The 23,308-nt window shown below is 42.3% G+C and overlaps 1 non-coding gene across 1 annotated transcript; it reads right to left on the reverse strand.

Annotated features, from left to right (window-relative positions):
* Positions 1 to 21,659: 21,659 nt before the first annotated feature.
* On the reverse strand, positions 21,660 to 21,732 carry TRNAT-UGU (transfer RNA threonine (anticodon UGU)). Its single transcript has one exon. It is a non-coding gene; the product is annotated as a tRNA-Thr (tRNA).
* Between the last annotated feature and the right edge of the window lie 1,576 nt (positions 21,733 to 23,308).

Here is a 23,308-nt window from a genome sequence, read left to right on the forward strand (position 1 = left end):
CAGACACCACCCTCCCAGCCTTGCAACCCTTACCACGCGACTGGTACACCGCCGGAGAATAAACGGGCGGCAGACCGACACCTACCGGGCCTACCCGACCTCCCAGGAACGAGCACACCTGACCCCCTCTTGACAAACGGCATAGCGTCGCTACCGCCCTTCCCCATCCACCAGAAGCAGATGAACAGGTCACTATATATCGAGAGAGTTGCCCCACTCGCTGATCGGACAGGACTCACGCTACCCAGGACCCCGTTTTTTGCAATGGACCCCATCACATTAACCTCACGCTACAGCACATGGACTTCTTTTTTCCTTGGCGGCCGCTGACACACAATACTCCGGCTTCCTAGACCTTGTCTACCCACACGACACCTGTCGCGGCGACAGCCCCAATTATTTGGCACTGTGTACTGTGAGACTTTCTATGGACTATTGCCGCCATCTTGATACCAAAAAGAGACTCTGGTACCGGCTGTCAAAATCCCGACATCGCATGGAAGTGTAATGTATACTGATAACACCGGTGGGATGTGTTGAGTTAACTAGCCAGGTTACACACACCACTGTAAGCGTAACACATCATACTAGACATCACCCCACCGCACACACATACTATACTTGGGTGGGGACCGGTGGCGGGGGCCACTTGGGGGGGTGGCGGGGCGGGGTGGTGGGTGGTGGGCGGGCGGGGGGGACGTGGGGGGCTAGGTTGCAGAGCACACGACTCCAGGGACACAAAGTCTACCCAAGGAAAGCAGTGTAACGTACGGGGAAGAGAGTGTGAAGTAGACATGTTCCTGCTCTGTCATAATATGATGTGTACTGTTTTATCATGTAATGTTTTATGCAGCTGCCACGGGCCGGTTCTCGTCCTCCCCCCCCCTCCTCCTCCCTCCCCCCCCCCCCCCCCCCGGGCTCATGTCCACCAAACGTATTCAGGCGTTGGGGCCCTCTTCCATCCATCCCCTCATTTCTATCTAAAAATGAAAAAAAAAAAAACCAAAAAAAAAAAAACATAAAACAACAAAAATAAGAGCGAAATGTAACATGAGTAATCCCCGGCGCTATTGTGCTCATTGCTGGGAGAGCCGTCTCGACACGTAAGAGACGACACTATGGGACTCACCCATAAAGGCTTTCACCTCCTCCCCTCCCCATATACCCCCCCCCCCAAAACTCACAAGAGCTCCCAGTCCCACCTCCGCATTGCAACCATTTAGCACCTAAGAACCAGGGACGGTGGAGCCGAACAATCTGCTAGGTTTATCAAAAAGCACATGACACACTTAAGATATAATAGGCAAACGTTTTATGGTATTAGGGGGCCACACCGGCTATCAGGTTCATGACCCATCACTTCCTGACTGGATTAGCCGTCACGGAGACGAGGGTTCATGCACCCCCCCACCGTCTGGCACGGTATAAGACCAGACAAGTACGGCTTTACCGTACCTTCTCCTTCCTCTTCCCTCTATACCCCCTACTTTTCTTCATCCACCTAATCACCCCCCCCCGCCCATTGTCCACACCGGTCCTGGACGAAACTAGAGGCGCAACTGACACACTCACATTCCTAGTCCCAACACAGCTCCCAATGGAACAGAGGTGGGAGCGCAACCCACCACCCTCTCCACACATACGCCACTCAACCCACAAGGAGACGCCAATACCACCCGAACATCCACCGGGTCCAAGAGCACACACCGAACCCCCATGACCATGGCCCTTAAAATATCCTCGCTTAATGTCAAAGGCCTTAACGCCCCCCGCAAACGAAGAACATTGTATAGGGAACTCCGTAGGCTGAATCCAGACATTGTATTCCTCCAGGAGACACACCTACCTCGGTCCGCCCAGGCCTCCCTCCGTGACTCCTCATACCGCTTGACGGCCGAGGCTCGCTCCTTTCGCAAACATAACGGAGTAGCGATTCTCACACACAAACGATGCCCGATACACATAACAAAAGTGACACCAGACCCAGACGGTAGATACGTCTTAGCATCCGGACGGATCCACTCGCAACCCATCCACCTAATCAATGTATACGCCCCCAATACACACACACCTCAATTCTGGAACCATATGTCAGATATGGTCCTCGCCCTCCCCACCGGGATAACCCTCCTGGGGGGAGACTTAAATGCGGCACCCGCTCCAGCCATCGATAGAAGTTCACGCCCAGGACTACTTAGATCCCACGGCATGGGCACTCAGGACAAACAACTACACCATTTTATTCGTAAAACAGGCCTCATAGATGCTTGGAGGGCCCAACACCCCTCAGATAAGGACTACACATATTACTCACCGCCCCACGACACATACTCACGCATAGACATGTTCTTGACCAACCATACAGGCTACACGAAAACGCAAAAAACAGACATCGGTTCCATCGCATGGTCCGACCACGCCGACATCGCAATCTACCTTACCGGCCTCCAATGCCCTACCCCATGGACATGGAGATTGAACACATCCCTCCTTAAGGACCCTTTAGTAGTGGAGGACATACAGAAACAACTGACCTCATACTTTACAGAAAACATATCTCCAGACATCCCAATGACCACAGTGTGGGCAGCCCACAAGGCAGTAATCCGAGGCTCCCTCATCAAAATAGCTACCCATAAAAAAAAACAAAAAACCCAGAAACTCACACAACTGCTAGACGCCCTCCGCACGGCGGAGCTACGTCACAAAACCGACCCAACTCCCCAAACACTTCACATTCTCCAGAACACCCGCATTACGATTAGGCAACTACTCATAGACGACACAGCCAGAGCACTCACATGGACAAGAAGAACATATTATGACAAGTCCAATAAAATGGACACCCTACTGGCCCGCACACTTCGCCCCAGACCACATCACCCACATATCACCAAGATAAGAGCCCCTGACGGTACCATGAAAACTTCCCCGGCCGACATAGCCAGTACTTTCACAACCTTCTACACAACACTATACAACCACTCCCCACAAGACGACGCAGCCAACGCAACAGAGAACCAGAAAATAGCTGACTTCCTCACCAGCTTAAATTTACCAAAACTACACAATGCAGCCATAACAGAACTAGCAGCACCGATCACGAAAGAGGAAATAGACTCAGCCATCTCCTCTCTTAAAAGCAACAAAGCCCCCGGCCCTGACGGTTTTGAGGGCAGCTATTATAAGACCTTCAGGGAGTCCCTCGTCCCACATCTAGAATCCTTGTTCAGGGACCTAATGACGGGAACTCCGCCAGATAGAGACATGACTAGGGCAAACATTATCCTCCTGCCGAAACCGGGCAAGGACCACACACAGCCAGAAGCATACCGACCTATCTCACTCATAAACCATGATAGCAAAATTTTCGCCAAGATCTTAGCGAGCCGATTGAACCCATACTTGACAAGTCTAATCCACGCAGACCAAGTGGGGTTCATACCCGGACGCCAGTTGTTCGAGAACACGAGACGCAACATCGACTTGATAGGGATGCTAACCGACACAAAAACACCATCCTTAGCGCTTTCTCTAGACGCGGAGAAAGCCTTCGACCGTGTGAAATGGCCCTACATGTTCACCCTATTGGAACACCTAGGCATGCCCCATACATACATAACAGCCATTCGCGCTTTATACACCTCCGTTTCAGCGCAAATAAAGATTACGGGGACGGCCTGCCCGTCCTTCACAATCACCAACGGCACCCGACAGGGATGCCCCCTGTCCCCTCTACTCTTTGTACTGACACTCGAACCACTTCTCCAAGCCATTCGGGAACATCCACAAATCAAAGGGGTCACGGTAGACAACCAGGAGTACCTGGTTTCGGGATATGCAGACGATATCCTGCTGACCATCACTGAACCCACCCACACGCTATGGGCCCTACTACCACTCCTGGTTGAATATGGGACGATCTCGGGATACAAAGTCAACGTAGACAAATCTAGCGCACTCCCAATTAATCTCACGCAGACAGACATACTCGGAATCACATCAGACTATCACATACGTGTTACGCCAACACACCTTACCTATCTGGGCATAAAATTACCAGCAGACATATCCACACTCCATAGCCTGAACTATACTCCCATGATAGAAAAACTCATCTCGGACATGGAGACCTGGGCGGACAAACCCATATCCTGGATAGGGAGAATACATTCAATTAAGATGAATGTTCTACCCCGAATTTTATTCCTTTTTCAAGCTCTACCCATCCCCATCACGAAACATAACCTCATCCCCTTACAACGAGCAATAGACAGATTCATATGGCAAAACAAGAGACACAGGGTAGCCCGTAACATACTGTATCGCCCCAGAATGCAAGGAGGTCTGGGGTTGCCCCACCTACACTTTTATTATATAGCCGCACAAATGGCACAAATTGCCCTATGGCACCCCCCCCCAGAGACTAGACGTTGGGTAGATCTCGAATCAGCTCTAATGAAATCGGATCTCCCACAATCCTATATCTGGACACCGAGAACGGCGTGCCCAGCTATTACTAACTCGATCCAGTTATGGGACACCTATGCCATCAAACACGGACTCACCACCACGTCCTCCCCCCTCACCCCATTATACCGTAATAAGGCATTCACGCCAGGCATGAGACCCTGGGACTTTAAAGGCCTAGAGCATGCCGGACTCCAGAGGGTCTTCCAACTTTATATTGGAGACACGATAATCACCTTCCCCGACCTACAAGCCAAAGCAACCCTAAAGCCAGCCGACTTCTTTAGATACCTACAACTTAAGCATTACGCGGCCCAAGCGACAGTGAAAGCAGCCGCCAAAGCCAACCCAACCTTCTTTGAGCGCATCTGCCTCACAGAACGTTATCAGAGAGGCCTAATCACCCTATTGTACTCCCACCTCTGTTCCACCACACGGGAATGGGGGACCCTACATTATACGGAGAAATGGGAAACAGACTTGGGAGAAACCCTAGAGGGTATAGACTGGCAGGATATTTGGGAAGCCAATTCCAAAACCTCTATCTGCGTAACGATGCAAGAACAGGCATATAAGACGATGATGAGGTGGTACATTACTCCGGTCCAACTTTATCATATGAAAAGAACACCCACAGATCTCTGTTGGCATAACTGCGGAGAAAAAGGGACTTATGCACACATGTGGTGGTTCTGTCCCACAATCAAAATATTCTGGAAAAATATCCAGCAGCTTGCATCAGGGATCCTACACAGACCGATAGGCCTAAACCCTTGGACCTTCCTCCTGGCCAGACCCCTAGATGACTTACCCAGATCAGAACAACAACTACTCAACAAGATTGCCTTAGCTGCCAGAAAGGCTCTAGCCCAAACTTGGCTGCAGCCTACTCCCCCCCCATTATCCACAGTGCTCAACAAAATCAAAGAGTGCCATCTCATGGACAAACTAACGGCCCAATTGAGGGGCTATATGACGACATTCACGAAGATATGGGAACCATGGGATAACTATATTGACGACTGAATGGCCACAGGCAACATCCAGGACCATCCCCCCCCCCCCCCTCTCTACACCTAGTTTTCCGCTACCCCATTTCCTTGATTGTAGGCCGAGCTTACCGGTGACCCGGCCTATAGGTTCGACACACTAAAACCAAGGCTACTAAACGACAACCATGTCATTTGATTTAAAGTTACGTATTTTGTTATATATGTTTCTAAGTGTTGATCTTTTTACTGTACTGTACTGTATTGAAAAACGATGACAGACCGATAGCCTAAACAATTGATGTAAACGGCTTGTTATGCAATTCTCTAATACCACACTTGGGCTTCTGCGCAAGCCTCGTAACTGCAATATTCATTTATGTCTGTCATTGCAAAATAAAGAATCATAAAAAAAAAAAAAACAAGCTTGATTATTTCTTTCATATATCTCATTAGGTAGACCATTTGTAGCTATTGCCAACTCACTTTCTATGCAACAAGTGCAGCCAAACTATGGTTCAAATGTACATCTTGACATCAGAAAAATGCAAACAGTAATTCATACACACACATTGGTGTCCCATCACGCCGTGTGCGGAATGATTAATTTAATTTTTCCTGAATTAATTTACTGTTCTTTGCCACTATAACATCATCTCCATATGCCCACACATAGCAATGTGACATTATATTTTAAAACCGCATTCACAAGCACCATTTAATGTAAAATGTCACTAATTATATTGGTCTATTACAGAAACAGGTTGGCATCAACATATGCATCTGCTTTTTCCCGAGCTATATTGGTTGTGAAATAGTATCTTGCCGTGTCTATAATTAGATTTTCATTTCAACAAATATTTTGTCTATTTAAATATTAGTTGCACTTGAAACTAATGATCAAACTTCTGAGGCATGCATAGTCTATGTGAGTGCTCTGTCATTTATTTTTATCCCAGAAAAATTGTAGGCTTTTTTTGGAAGGGAAGGGGTTAAGTCATTAAGGGCCTTGGTCGAATGTGAAGGTATATGCTTTCATCTTCCAAACTAAAAAGATGATGTCTTATAAAGGGCTCTCACTACTCTTCTGAAAGTAGTATTCAAATTATCATTATGTTTATGTCCCATTCCTAATGGATGTAATATACTCAATATTTCCTTTCTAAACACAAATGAGTGGGCTACAGCAATACCAATTTAGTAAACGTTTTGTGTGCTCTGAAACTTTTTGTATTGTAGTCTCAAGTTTTTGATATACAATCTCCCCATGGAAGAATAATTAAAGGACTCCTATGAGATTAGTAACAAGTTTACATCAATAATCTGTGATCTTTGAAAGGCTGCAATTTTAGCTTAGTTTCTGACATGCAAAAGTAGAGCTACATTGAACATATGGAACTAAAAATAAAATACAGAAACTAACAAACATTTAAACAATAATAATGAGGCAAAGGAAAATCAAAGCATTCGTAGCAACAACACTGTGTATGCATGCTAATGCGTTTCTGATTGACGGCTGCTAAATGCCATGTGGGGGAATGTGGTTGCTATATGGGTGAGCCTAAGTGTGTGCCTATGTTAGTGCAGACTCGGGTAAGGCTTTTTTTGTCCGCCTTTGGGTCTGCGCTGCATATGAGTCCCATCTTCTCTAGTTTTTCCAGGTCTGCAATAGGTAGGTCATCTGTGGAGGACAAGGTAAGTGTCCAATCTCTCCAAGAAACCACCAGGGATCCACCTGCTCCCCAATGTTATCCCTCTGCTGCTCCACTTAGTTGTTTGACAATTGGGGCCAGCTGTCTCTGTTGCACAAGCGCTGCAAAGGGGAGGTCTCTGTATAGGGCCACAGTGCTCCACTCTATTTTTACTGTGCCTAAGTCTCTAGAGCGAGACATGATAGCGGAGCGGGCTGCCACGTCTCTAGTCACAGCTATAGTGTCTTCTGGGTGCATCTTCTGTGGCTGATGCAGCTTAATGGATTTGGAATGAGGAGAGTATCATGCCTGGTTTGGTTTTAACATTGCCTCATTCAGTGGAGACAGTTGTAACATCAGTTTTACTTGCTACCAGTGGAACAAGTAGTTCACCCACTGTCAATGTTACCATCAGCAACATCACCATTAACATTCCCTTTGCTGGTACCATCCACATTTCCATTAGCATTAATTAACCAAGTGCTAGTACACAGGCCAGTGTTGCAGTGGCTTCCCTGTCATAGATGCAAAGCCACCTGCATGTCTAGCATACTCAAGGCAAATGGTTGAGGATAACACTTTGTAGAGAAGCCTTCCAGAAGGCGACTTCCAAAGTGCAAGGAACCGAGTAGAGGGCAGGAGAAGGGTCATCCGACTGGTGCCAGCATGAAGCAACATCTTTGGAGATGCCACAAGTCTGTATTAATGAGGGAAGAAGCAGTACAAGAAAGCACTAGGGAAGTCAGCATATCTGCTGGTGCTGTATCTTATTCTGGGTAGTTGTCACAACCCATCACCACCACTAGCTTCTCCACTACTGCTACCATCACCCTTGGGCAGAGTAGGGGGGAGTAAGGATTATGCCAGTAGTAGTTACAGGCAGGTTCAACAGGATTCAACTGTGATTGTGTGCATGTATGTGATTGTGCATGTATGTATGTGATTGTATATATGGGTATGTGATTGTATGTGTGTGTAGGAGTCTGATTGGGGGGTGTGTTTGTCGGTCTAATTGTGTGTGTGTGTGTGTAAGTCTGTGATTGGGTGTGTATGTATGTGATTGTGTGTATAGGTATGTGATTGAATGTGTGTGTGTGTGTGTATATGATTGTGTGTGGGGGAAGTCTGTTTGTGTGTGGGGGAGGTCTGATTGTGTGTGTGTATGTGTATTTGATTGTGTGTATAGGTCTGTGTATTTGTGTGTGTGCATACGTTGTTGTGTACAGGTCTGTGATTGTATGTGTGTGTGTGTGTGTTTGGGTCTGTGATTGTTTGTGTGTGTATGTGATTGTATGTGTGTGGGTCTGTTATTGTGTGTATAGGTCTGTGTGTGTACACCTGTTATTATGTATTTATTTATGTGAATGTATGTATATGTATGTGATTGTATGTGTCTGAGTCTGTGATTGTGGGTGCGTATATCTGTGATTGTGTTTATATGTCTGTGATTGTATGTGCGTGTGAGTCTTTGTGTGTGTGTGTACATTTGTGATTATGTGGCAGTGTGTATAGGTATGTGATTATGTGTGTGTGGGTCTGTGACTGTGTGTGTATATTTGTGATTGTGCGTATAAATCTGTGATTGTATGTATGTCTGTAATTATGTGTGTAAAGGTTTGTAATTGTCTGTATATGTCTGTGATTGTCTGTTTGTGTGCGTGTGTATCTGTGGTTATATGTACATATGTATATACATGTGTCTGTGTTTAGTAGATAGCTCCATAATTTGGTATCCTTACATATGGCAATCCCACATACGGATAACAAATAAGGGAGTTATCTACCAAACAATTGGAATATCAAAATTAAGAAAAGGGCTTTTAAAGTTTTATGACTTATGTACATTATCTATATTATGTATTTGATTTGTGGCCCAAGACAATTCCTTTGTGCTCTATGCGGCCCAGGGAAGCCAAAAGGTTGGACATCCATGTTCTATACAATAAGCATAGGGTGATCTGTGGCTGTGAGACAAAAGTCCTTGAAAAGCATAATAGGAACAATTAACAGATATATACATTTTAATAAAAAGATTAATAAAAAAAAAAAAAGGGATAACATATTTCAAACAGCACATAGTTTTCTTATTCAGGCCATATTTAAAAGTAAAGAACGCTACAGTTGTCGTTTGTCATTTTTAAGGCTAAGCTGGACCTTATATAACCAGGGGTCAAGTCCTGGGGAAAAAGGTGTGGGAACTCACCCAAGATTCCCCCCCCCCTTAAAAAAAATTACACTCCTATGCATATAGTGCAGTGCAGGGTGTGTATAATGAATGTAGTGTGTTTGTAGTGAATGCAGAGTATGGATAATGAATGTAGTGTGTTTGTAGTGAGTGCAGTGTGTATAATGAATGTAGTGTGTTTGTAGTGAGTGCAGTGTGTATAATAAATTTAGTGTGTTTGTAGTGAGTGCAGAGTGTGTATAATGAATGTAGTGTGTTTGCTGTGAGTGCAGTGTGTGTATAATGAATGTAGTGTGTTTGTAGTAAGTGCAGTGTGTATAATGAATGTAGTGTGTTTGTAGTAAGTGTAGAGTGTGTATAATGAATGCAGTGTGTTTGTAGTGAGTGCGGATTGTGTATAATAAATGTAGTGTGTTTGTGGTGAGAGCAGAGTGTGTATAATGAAGTGTTTGTAGTGAGTGCAGTGTGTATAATAAATGTAGTGTGTTTGTAGTGAGTGCAGAATGTGTATAATGAATGTAGTGTGTGTGTAGTGAGTGCAGTGTGTATAATGAATATAGTGTGTAGTGAGTGCAAAGTGTGTATAGTGAATGTAGTGTGTTTGTAGTGAGTGCAGAGTGTGTATAGTGAATGTAGTGTGTTTGTAGTGAGTGCAGAGTGTGTATAGTGAATGTAGTGTGTTTGTAGTGAGTGCAGAGTGTGTATAATGAATGCAGTGTATGTAGTGTGTTTGTAGTGAATGCAGAGTGTGTATAGTGAATGTAGTGTGTAGTGAGTGCAGAGTGTGTATAATGAATGCAGAGTCTATATAATGAATGCAGAGTGTGTATAGTGAATGTAGTGTGTTTGTAGTGAGTGCAGAGTGTATATAATGAATGCAGTGTGTATAATGAATGCAGTGTATGTAGTGTGTGTGTAGTGAATGCAGAGTGTGTATAATGAATGCAGAGTGTGTATAGTGAATGCAGAGTGTGTATAGTGAATGTAGTGTGTGTAGTGAGTGCAGTGTGTACAGTGAATTTAGTGTGTTTGTAATGAGTGCAGAGTGTGTATAATGAATGTAGTGTGTTTGTAGTAAGTGCAGATTGTGTATAATGAATGCAGTGTGTGTGTGCTGGATTATGTGTGTGTGTGTGTGTGCTGGATGATTGTGTGTGTGTGTGTGTGCTGGATTATGTGTGTGTGCTGGATGATGTGTGTGTGTGCTGGATGATGTGTGTGTGTGTGCTGGATTATGTGTGTGTGTGCTGGATTATGTGTGTGTGTGCTGGATTATGTGTGTGTGTGCTGGATTATGTGTGTGTGTGCGCTGGATGATGTGTGTGTGTGTGCTGGATTATGTGTGTGTGTGTGCTGGATTATGTGTGTGTGTGCTGGATTATGTGTGTACTGGATTATGTGTGTGTGTGTGTGTGTGTACTGGATTATGTGTGTGTGTGTGCTGGATTATGTGTGTGTGTGTACTGGATTATATGTGTGTGTGTACTGGATTATGTGTGTGTACTGGATTATGTGTGTGTGTGTGTGTGCTGGATTATGTGTGTGTGTGTGTGCTGGATTATGTGTGTGTACTGGATTATGTGTGTGTGTGTGTGTGTGTGTGTACTGGATTATGTGTGTGTGTGCTGGATTATGTGTGTACTGGATTATGTGTGTGTGTGTGTACTGGATTATGTGTGTGTGTGTGCTGGATTATGTGTGTGTGTGTGCTTGATTATGTGTGTGTGTGTGTGTGTGTGTGCTGGATTATGTGTGTGTGTGTGTACTGGATTATGTGTGTGTGTGTGTGTGTACTGGATTATGTGTGTGTGTGCGTGTGCTGGATTATGTGTGTGTGTGCTGGATTATGTGTGTGTGTGTACTGGATTATGTGTGTGTGTGTGCTGGATTATGTGTGTGTGTGTGCAGGATTATGTGTGTGTGTGTGTGTGTGTGCTGGATTATGTGTGTGTGTGTGTGTGTGCTGGATTATGTGTGTGTGTGTGTGTGCTGGATTATGTGTGTGTGTACTGGATTATGTGTGTGTGTGTACTGGATTATGTGTGTGTGTGTACTGGATTATGTGTGTGTACTGGATTATGTGTGTGTACTGGATTATGTGTGTGTGTGTGTGTGTGTGTGTGCTGGATTATGTGTGTGTGTGTGTGCTGGATTATGTGTGTGTGTGTACTGGATTATGTGTGTGTGTGTGTACTGGATTATGTGTGTGTACTGGATTATGTGTGTGTGTGTGCTGGATTATGTGTGTGTGTGCTGGATTATGTGTGTGTGTGCGCTGGATGATGTGTGTGTGTGTGCTGGATTATGTGTGTGTGTGTGCTGGATTATGTGTGTGTGTGCTGGATTATGTGTGTACTGGATTATGTGTGTGTGTGTGTACTGGATTATGTGTGTGTGTGTGTGCTGGATTATGTGTGTGTGTGTACTGGATTATATGTGTGTGTGTACTGGATTATGTGTGTGTACTGGATTATGTGTGTGTACTGGATTATGTGTGTGTGTGTGTGCTGGATTATGTGTGTGTGTGTGTGTGCTGGATTATGTGTGTGTGTGTGTACTGGATTATGTGTGTGTGTGTGTGTGTGTGTACTGGATTATGTGTGTGTGTGTGTGTGCTGGATTATGTGTGTGTGTGCGTGTGCTGGATTATGTGTGTGTGTGCTGGATTATGTGTGTACTGGATTATGTGTGTGTGCTGGATTATGTGTGTGTGTGTGTGCTGGATTATGTGTGTGTGTGTGTACTGGATTATGTGTGTGTGTGTGTACTGGATTATGTGTGTGTGTGCGTGTGCTGGATTATGTGTGTGTGTGCTGGATTATGTGTGTGTGTGTGTACTGGATTGTGTGTGTGTGTGTGTGTGCTGGATTATGTGTGTGTGTGTGTGCTGGATTATGTGTGTGTGTGTGTGCTGGATTATGTGTGTGTGTGTGTGCTGGATTATGTGTGTGTGTGTACTGGATTATGTGTGTGTGTGTACTGGATTATGTGTGTGTGTACTGGATTATGTGTGTGTACTGGATTATGTGTGTGTGTGTGTGTGTGTGCTGGATTATGTGTGTGTGTGTGTGTGCTGGATTATGTGTGTGTGTGTACTGGATTATGTGTGTGTGTGTACTGGATTATGTGTGTGTACTGGATTATGTGTGTTTGTGTGCTGGATTATGTGTGTGTGTGTGTGTGTGTGCTGGATTATGTGTGTGTACTGGATTATGTGTGTGTGTGTGTGTGTGTGCTGGATTATGTGTGTGTGTGTGCTGGATTATGTGTGTGTGTGTGTGTACTGGATTATGTGTGTGTGTGTGTACTGGATTATGTGTGTGTGTGTGTGTGTGTGTGTGTACTGGATTATGTGTGTGTGTGTGCTGGATTATGTGTGTGTGTGTGCTGGATTATGTATGTGTGTGTGTGTGTGTGTGTGCTGGATTATGTGTGTGTGTGTGCTGGATGATAGGGGGGATGTATTTGCTTTTTAACTTTTATGTGTTTATGTTTTTTTTTTTACTTTACTCCCCCTCCCTGCTTCTTACCTTGTCAGGGAGGGGGGAGATCGCCTGGTGGTCCGGTGGAGGGTAGCAGCCGCTGCACACAGGAACCCATCACACGCGGCGTTCTTCTCCAGCTCTCTCAGTTTCATCTCTCGCGAGACTCGCCTGTGCGGAGCGTTGCCATGGTAACCCGTGGCAACGCTCTTACAGCTGCGGGTCTCGCGAGAGTTGAAGCTGAGAGAGCTGGAGAAGAACGCCGCGTGTGATGGGTTCCTGTGTGCAGTTAGCAGGGCAGGTCCTGCAGGACTGGGAACGGCGTTCCTGCTTTGGAAAAAAAAGTGCAGGAACGCCGTTCCCATGCGTTCCTGCAGGACTCGAGCCCTGTATATAACAGGTTTTCAATAGAAGGTTTGAGAACAGTGGATCAGATTAAATCTAAACACTGAGGAAAGTTTTATAAAAAAGTTGTTTCCATCTTAGCAATAGTACATGGCAACTAGGAACAATGTGTCTTTACAACTGTTCTTGGTGTTAGATATTTTATATAGAATATGTTCAACAAGCAACGATTCACCACACATTTACAAGTGGATGAGTCAGTTAGTGAATTATACCCAGTGAATAGTGATGTCCTGAACGTTCGCTGGCGAATAATTCCTGGCGAACATAGCGTGTTTGCGTTCGCCACGGATGGCGAACATATGCGATGTTCGGTCCGCCCCCTATTTGTCATCATTGAGTAAACTTTGACCCTGTACCTCACAGTCAGCAGACACATTCCAGCCAATCAGCAGCAGACCCTCCCTCGCAGACCTTCCCACCTCCTAGACAGCATACAATTTAGATTAATTCTGAAGCTGCATTCATTTTTTTTTTGTGTTTATTATACATTATCCTCCCATAGCCAGTAACCTGTGTTTATTATACATTATCCTCCCATAGCCAGTAACCTGTGTTTATTATACATTATCCTCTCCATAGCCAGTAACCTGTGTTTATTATACATTATCCCCCCATAGCCAGTAACCTGTGTTTATTATACATTATCCTCCCATAGCAAGTAACCTGTGTTTATTATACATTATCCCTCCCATAGCCAGTAACCTGTGTTTATTATACATTATCCCTCCAAAGCCAGTAACCTGTGTTTATTATACATAATCCCCCCATAGCCAGTAACCTGTGCTTATTATAAATTATCCCCCCCCATAGCCAGTAACCTGTGCTTATTATACATTATCTCCCCCATAGCCAGTAACCTGTGTTTATTATACATTATCCTCCCATAGCCAGTAACCTGTGTTTATTATACATTATCCTCCCATAGCCAGTAACCTGTGTTTATTATACATTATCCCCCCATAGCCAGTAACCTGTGTTTATTATACATTATCCTCCCATAGCAAGTAACCTGTGTTTATTATACATTATCCCTCCCATAGCCAGTAACCTGTGTTTATTATACATAATCCCCCCATAGCCAGTAACCTGTGCTTATTATACATTATCTCCCCCATAGCCAGTAACCTGTGTTTATTATACATTATCCTCCCATAGCCAGTAACCTGTGTTTATTATACATTATCCTCTCCATAGCCAGTAACCTGTGTTTATTATACATTATCCCCCCATAGCCAGTAACCTGTGTTTATTATACATTATCCCTCCAATGCCAGTAACCTGTGTTTATTATACATAATCCCCTCATAGCCAGTAACCTGTGTTTATTATACATTATCTCTCCCATAGCCAGTAACCTGTGTTTATTATACATTATCCCCCCCATAGACAGTAACCTGTGTTTATTATACATTATCCTCCCCATAGCCAATAACCTGTGTTTATTATACATTATCCCTCCCATAGCCAGTAACCTGTGTTTATTATACATTATCCTCCCATAGCCAATAACCTGTGCTTATTATACATTATCCCCCCATAGCCAGTAACATGTGCTTATTATACATTATCCTCCCCATAGCCAGTAACCTGTGTTTATTATACATTATCCTCCCATAGCCAGTAACCTGTGTTTATTATACATTATCCCCCATAGTCATTTATCGTTGGACCTAGGCAGCATGATGTCTTAGGCTGGCCCAGAGAGTGAGTGAGTGAATAATATAATATATATGTTCAGAAACATATTAGTAATATATGTAAATCGGGTTCATGCAAAGAGGGTGAAAAGGTATTAAAGAAAAACACACTTATTGCATCAAATTTACAAAGCCAAACTTTTAAAAGCTTTCCTCATTTCTTTCTCGGGATGAGGAATATATCGGTTGTTAACTGAGGATTTCCATCTGCCCAATCTTTTAATAATATGCACTGGAGTGTCAGTGTTGAAGGAGACCGAAGCTGCCCCTATTCTAAATGAAAGACCCGAGACATGGATACAACCCAATCTTAGGAGTAGTGTTCTGATGTAGAAGATGAATTTAGCCATAGTCAGAGGGATTCAGTGAGAGTAGTGGAGGGATTCAGTGAGAGTAGTGGTGAAATGTGTGTGGCATGACTGAGTGTTGTTTAGTAAGAGTCAAGTATTTTAACTGGGCACTAGTTCTAGGTGGGATAAAGTGGTATAGCGGATGGATGAGTAGTTTGGTTCGTTTTAGAGGTTTGTAGAGAAAGTATATAGTGATCATGATTTTTAGCGATATCCAATATTTTTAAGGTGGTCCCAGTGCCACCACTCATATCTGGTGTCACAATAGCTTGCATTTAAAAAAAAAAAAAAAAACTTTTTGGACTGTAATATAATAGCAGTCAGTTTCCTTCACACGTGTGCGTTTCAGGGCCTGCCAGGGCACAGTGTCACACCAGTGCAACTCATATCTGGTGTAACAGTAGTGTACATTAAAAAAAAAAAACTAGAAATTTGACTGTGAAATAATAGCAGTCAGTTTCCTTCACACGTGTGCGTTTCAGGGCCTGCCAGGGCACAGTGTCACACCAGTGAAACTCATATCTGGTGTAACAGTAGTGTACATTTAAAACAAAAAAAATACAGGGGGCTTGTTTCGGGGACCCTTGGTGTTGTACGTGACTGGGTGGAGGAAGAGACCTTCAATGACATCAGTGAGGACAAGGAATGGGACATGGCTAGCTTGGTATCCAACCTTGTGCAAATGGGGAGTTTGCGGTTGTGCAAATGGACTGTTTGCGGTTGTTTGCGGTGCGTTAAACGGGGAGTTTGGTCTGTCACTGTGAAGCGGGCGTAACCCTTACACTACCTGATCGATACAACATCATACCTGATGTTTTAAAGCACGTTATTCCAAACAATTTAGGAATGTTAGGTGATTTATGCCCTTTATGGATTAAAACCAAACTCTGCATCAACTATGTAATTTTCCATGGGAGTTTTGCCATGGATTCCCCTCCGGCATGCCACAGTCCAGGTGTTAGTCCCCTTGAAACAACGTTTCCATCACTATTGTCGCCAGAAAGAGTTAAAATTTGCCTGCCTATTGAAGTCTATGGCGGTTCGCCGGGTTCGCCCGTTCGCGAACATTTGCAGAAGTTCGCGTTCGCCGTTTGCGAACGGAAAATTTTATGTTTGCGACATCACTACCAGTGAAATATATAGAATTGAAAACTGGCATGCGTCCGTAAACCAGTAAAACCTATGAGCAGCCAGTGAGGACGTATTATAGAAGGTTATCAGTTTCTTAGTGTGATGTTCAGGAAATTATATTAACAATACATTTCCAATTTGCCTTTTGACTTGATTTGACATGCATTTTATTGGAACTGTTTGAGCACCATAACAACTTAATAGAAATGAAGTTTTTATAGTTCTCAGAGGTCCCTGGCGCTTTCTTACCTGCGTTGCTCTCCAGAGGCGCCACTCATTCACTTAGAGTGGTCAGCAGATGCTCTACGCCGATCAGTAGCTCCTCATTCGCCAAAATGGGTCACATATACAAAAGGAGCAGATATCTTGCTTGGGTAGAGGAGTATGATAAATTATAAAGACACTTGTTGCTATTTTACTCACTGTTTCTTACAATGTAATAATTTAGTAAAATTACCTAGTTAAAGGACCACTCTAGTGCCAGGAAAGCATACTCGTTTTCCTGGCACTAGAGTGCCCTGAGGGTGCCCCCACCCTCAGGGACCCCCTCCCGCCCGGATCTGGAAAGGGGAAAGGGGTTAAATCTTACCTTTTTCCAGCGCTGGGCGGAGAGCTCTCCTCCTCCGATCCGCCTCTTCTCCTCCCCGTCGGCTGAATGCGCACGCGCGGCAAGAGCTGCGCGCGCATTCAGCCGGTCACATAGGAAAGCATTCATAATGCTTTCCTATGGACGCTTGCGTGCTCTCACTGTGATTTTCACAGTGAGAATCACGCAAGCGCCTCTAGTGGCTGTCAGTGAGACAGCCACTAGAGGAAAAAGGGGAAGGCTTAACTAATTGATAAACATAGCAGTTTCTCTGAAACTGCTAAGTTTATAAAACAATTAGTTAACCCTAGCTGGACCTGGCACCCAGACCACTTCATTAAGCTGAAGTGGTCTGGGTGCCTAGAGTGGTCCTTTAAGAATACCTAAGAAATACATTTACAACATATTTTCATATGTTGTATATTCATTAATATGTGTAATCAACAATGAATAAACAGCAAAAACAACTAAAACATTAAACAATTATTAAATATTATCTTTATTTTTTCATTTTTTTAAGATTTCATCATCATAATTGTTGTTGTTTTTTTGGACTACAGGAAATAAGGATTTTGCATGTGGAGCCTGCAGACAAATTTATAGAATTTGTAACAGCAAAATATTTAATTTTTTATTTACAGGTTTTTTGTTTGTTTTTTGCATGGTGAGATTGCAGTATGATTTTCTAGTTACACCATGTTTAACAAATGATTACTATTTCCTTTTAGATGCAAAATCATGTTATCATGTTATATTGAAAGAATTAGCGCCCTTACCCCATTAACCTTTGAATGATGCTGTGGTTAAGAAGTCTATCGCATAACTGCAAAGATAATAGCCAAATTCAAGATGGATAGCCGTGATTAATGAAGCTCTAAATGTCACTGACTCTATTCGCGAGATTCAAAAATCCATTAAAGCTTAAATACTAAGACATTTATAGACTAACTTTACGCATGCTATTAAATTAAGCTACATAAACAAAGATTTAAAACAAGAGTTTATTTAGTAACCAGAATTTTTTTTAGATTTGACAAGGGAATGGCAAATTTTCGGTCAAAAGAGACAAATTGGACAAATTCTGCAACTCAGTGATTTTTCCAGCTTGACTGCTTAACACTATAAAACTGCAATTCTTTTGTGAATTAAGGATAATGAACAATCCTTACAGAAATACATACAGTTTATCTAAACACTGATACATCAAATGATAATTGATGGTATCATATATGAGATATGACATTTTTACTCATCTCATGTTATGCCTAAACATGTTTGCAATTTTGAAACATACCTCTAAAGATTCTTGAATTTGATATTATTGATGAACCTATAAGAGTTAACTGATTAGAATATAGGGTTACACCAGATTAGAGGCTTATTTCGGCAACACCAAGTGTGAATAAGCAATGCTGCAATCAGGAATCGAAGTGTAGAGATGAGAGAGAAACTAAACTTGCTCTATTTGAGCTGGTGGATAGACATATTAAGCATGCATGAATGCTAACTATTGAAGAATGAACAACTGTGTAGAACAGAATAATATTTCTTGTAAACAATGTCTAGAAATGTATTTAAAAACTAGCTTTGATAAGAAAAGAAATAGGAAAGATAAATCATGAACAATGCAGAAGAAGACATTAGAGCAAACAAAAAGAGCCTGATTTCAAATTGATATTAAGTATGATGAATTCAACAGAAAACATTGTTCTGTATGTGAAACATGGACTATAACATATTGTTGGTCACAGTTACACAATCCAAGCAATTTAGATGTTCTCTCGGATTTCCTCAGGCAATAGTGTTTATACTATAACTGTTATCGTGGTTACCTGTAATTTTTGTTTCCATATTGTACTTGGTCATCTCTAGACTATGAAGTAGAGGTGCACTACCAAATAACCCCCTCACTTGTATTCTGACTAATTCTTAAATTGACACTCCACTGCCCAAAAACAAAATAATAATAATAATAATAATAATAATTAAAACAAATTATTTATTGGGGGTATATATAAAACAACTTGCAAAATCTACAGATTTCAAGTCTCCAGCATTTGCAAGCCCTCCCATTCTAACCTATCTAGACTTTCTGTGCTCCACTCTACTCCACTCATGGAAAAAAATAATCTGTAGTTTATCAAAATATACCAGAAGATGGCATAACATAAATACATTAACAATAAGTAAACCTTTCCCTCTCCCCTTTAGACCTAAAAGTTGCCCAGTCCAGGTGGTGATGCCTTTACTGGATCCATCTGAATTGTCCTAGGTGTCCTCATTGATGAACTCCACCACTCTTCCTGGGTGTAGGCCAAACTTCTCTCAGTTGTTATGTTTCACAGATCGACTAGGATTCCTCAAGTAGCTATGATTCCAAGATTTATATAATATGAAAAGCAGACCAGATCAATCATATACCAAACCTTTTACCTAGTGATTAATTCCTCAGTATCGAACCACATACATTTAACAAAAACAGTTTTGAATAGAACCAATTTAAAAAAAAAAAATATGGGTTCAAACAGAGTCTAAATAGGTTGCAGGAAACTAAACTTTCTGCAAAAACCAAACACATATCTAATAACATATATGCATCTAAATTAATTGTTTACCTAACTTACCTTTCAATATTGTTGTACACAGAAAATGAAGGAAAAATAAAATAGAATGCAATGCAATGTGCTGCAGCAACTAAAGAAAGTTAATATAAACAAAGCTCCAGGGCCTGACGGTATCCATCCACGTGTACTTAAGGAACTAAGTGTAGAAATAAGTGAACCTCTGTTTTTAATCTTTCAAGATTCTTTTCTTTCAGGAAGTGTTCCGGAGGATTGGAGGAAGGCAGATGTGGTTCCTATATTCAAAAAGGGTTCAAAATCCTTGCCTGGAAATTATAGACCTGTGAGCTTAACTTCTGTGGCTGGTAAAATATTTGAAAGGTTATTAAGGGATAATATTCAAGAATTCCTTGAGAAGAATATGGTTATCAGCAAAAATCAGCACGGTTTTATGAAGCACAGGTCATGTCAAACTAACTTGATTGCGTTCTACGAAGAAGTAAGTAGAAGTATAGATCAGGGTTTTGCAGTGGATGTGATCTATTTGGATTTTGCCAAGGCATTTGATACAGTTCCACACAAAAGATTAGTGTTCAAACTCAAGGAAATCGGTCTCGATGAAAATGCTTGTTCTTGGGTAGAACATTGGCTTAAAAACAGAATACAAAGAGTTGTCGTTAATGGTAAATTTTCAAGCTGGACAGAGGTGGCAAGTGGTGTCCCTCAGGGGTCTGTTCTGGGACCCCTTCTATTTAACATTTTTATAAATGATCTTGAAGACAGCATTGAAAGTCATGTTTCAGTGTTTGCAGATGACACAAAACTTTGTAAAATAATACAATATGAGCAAGATATTACTTTGCTGCAGAAGGATTTAGATAGACTGGAGGACTGGGCACTCAAATGGCAGATGAAATTTAATGTTGAAAAATGCAAAGTTATGCACTTCGGCGTAAAGAATACACAAGCAACGTATACCCTTAATGGAAGCGAATTAGGGATAACAACACACGAAAAGGACTTGGGAATTGTTATAGACAACAAACTATGCAACAATGTGCAATGTCAATCAGCAGTGGCCAAGGCCAGTAAGGTATTGTCATGCATGAAAAAGGGCATTCATTCTCGGGACGAGAATATCATTTTGCCTCTCTATAAATCACTGGTAAGACCACATATTGAATATGCTGTGCAATTTTGGGCACCTGTTCTAAAGAAGGATATCATGGCACTAGAAAAAGTGCAGAGGCGGGCTACAAAATTAATAAAAGGAATGGAACATATCAGCTATGAAGAAAGGTTAACAAATTTAAACCTATTTAGTTTAGAAAAACGTCGCCTGAGAGGGGATATGATAACATTATACAAATATATTCGGGGCCAATACAAACCATTGTGTGGAAATCTATTCACAAACCGGACTTTACATAGGACACGAGGCCATGCGTTTAGACTGGAAGAAAGAAGATTTCGTCTAAGGCAAAGGAAAGGTTTTTTTACTGTAAGAACAATCAGGATGTGGAATTCTCTGCCTGAAGAAGTGGTTTTATCAGATTCCATACAGATGTTCAAACAGCTACTAGATGCATACTTGCAAAGACAGAATATTCAAGGATATAATCTTTCAATGTAGGGTAATAACTGCTTGATTCAAGGATAAATCTGACTGCCATTCTGGGGTCAATAAGGAATTTTTTGTCCTAGCTTGTTGCAAAATTGTGCTTCAAACTGGGGTTTTTTTTTTTTTTTTTTGGGGTTTTTTTTTCTCTTTTGGATCAACAGCAAAAAACATATGTGAGGAAGGCTGAACTTGATGGACGCAAGTCTCTTTTCAGCTATCTAACTATGTAACTATGTAGAAATACCTTTCAGAATAAAAAAAAACAAATGCTCCTTTTGAAATCATTAAAACTATAGAAACATAGAATGTGATGGCAGATAAGAACCATTCGGCCCATCTAGTCTGCCCAGTTTTCTAAATACTTTCATTAGTCCCTGGCCGTATCGTATATTTAGGATAGCCTTATGCCTATCCCACGCATGCTTAAACTCCTTTACTGTGAAAGAAAATGTAATTGACTTGGAAAGAGTGTGATGTGGGAGTCTAAGAGGCCCCAGTGAGATATGAACTCATGACCTCTGGTTTACAAGACCAGTGCTCTAACCCCTGAGCTATGGAGCCCTGAAAACTGTAATACACTTTGCTAATCACTAAATGACATTGAAGTTTCACTGGCCAAAAGAGTCATTTTGCAGGTAGAAGTACTATGCTTGGTGAGAACAGGTATGAGATCTCACCATTCACAAGCCAACAGTAATGTAAATCCTTTCGATTGCTCCAGTGAAAAGCAATGACTAGTTGTCCCCAAACCCTTATCAATTGTCCTAAAATATGTCCGTTCCTCACCTGCTTATACTAATAATAGTGAGGATGGCCACAGAAAATAAAAGCCCATTAAGAAATCCTACCATTTTACGTATTTGACTTGACTGAAGGGACTTTTTTTTTTTTTTTTAAAACAAAATTTGGCAGAATAAAAATCCATCATATCCCCATGAAACCCTATGAATTAAAAAAAAGACCTTGACTACTCAATTTGTTCAGAGCTCTGGGGATCCAAGTCACACAAAAGGCCATCTTTCTTGGACATAAATATTGGGTGTTAATCCCTAGCAGAAGCAGCTCATATAGAACCCTGGAGATATGGTCATCTCTTAGATCCATGGAGTAAAGAAAGAGAAGAAGTCATTCATCAGGCATCGCTTATCTATTTTAGACAGGGACACTTTGTTCTTGATATTTTCTTTTTTGTATTGGAGACACCCAATCATCTTTAAAGTGTGAGATCTGATCAGGTATATCTTATGACATACTAAGATTTCACAGACTTTAGCATATCTTTCTTTTAACTCCTTTTACTATTTATAGCCGCAAACAGTGACAAAGTGTTGCTGCTTGCAGGTCAAATTGACAAGCTTATGCCTGCTATTTCCCTAGCTTTATGCTTTCCTAGCACTTACACTAGGGAAATAGATCCGCTGGCTGAACTCAGCTATGCTTAGAAGCCAGCCTGGAAGCAGTGATAGTAAATATGACAGATCTTTAAACTGTCTTCTGACTGTAACTGAATTCAGCAGCAGTATAGCTATTTATGCTACTCAATAAATTAGGTGCAAGAGTCTATATCAAAAGATTTTTCCACATTTTTCTTCTGCCTTTACATGTTTTGAATTTACACTACACCAGTGGCGGATCCAGAGCCTGATCTAGGAAGGGGCACTTGTAGATTATTTAAAGAAATAACCCAGGCACAATAACCACTACAGCTCAGTGTAGTAGTTATGGTGCCAGGATCCCATCCCAGAGTAAGTAGTCAAACCGTTTAAGAACAGTTTGACAACTTACCTGGGGTCTGCTGGGATATAGGGCATAGGAGCAGTGGTATGTGTTAGGGGTGAAGTGTGTGTGAAAAGTGCACTGTGTGTGTTAGTGTGTGTGAGCGGTGAAGTGTGTGTGCGAGTGTGTGAGGGCGGCAGTGTATGTCAGGGTTGCAGTGTGTGTGTTAGGGGGCAGTGTATGTGTGGGGCAGTGTGTGTGTGTGAGAGAGCTGCAGTGTGTGTGTGAGCGGTGCAGTGTATATGTGAGGGGGAGTGTGTGTGAGAGTTGCAGTGTGTGTGTGTGAGCTTTGCAGTGTATGTGTGTTTGGGGCAGGGTGTGTATGGGGGGCACTGTATGTGTGTTTGGGACAGTGTGTGTA

This window comes from Pelobates fuscus, chromosome 2 (genome assembly GCF_036172605.1).
Source record: "Pelobates fuscus isolate aPelFus1 chromosome 2, aPelFus1.pri, whole genome shotgun sequence".
Taxonomy (NCBI): Eukaryota; Metazoa; Chordata; class Amphibia; order Anura; family Pelobatidae; genus Pelobates; species Pelobates fuscus.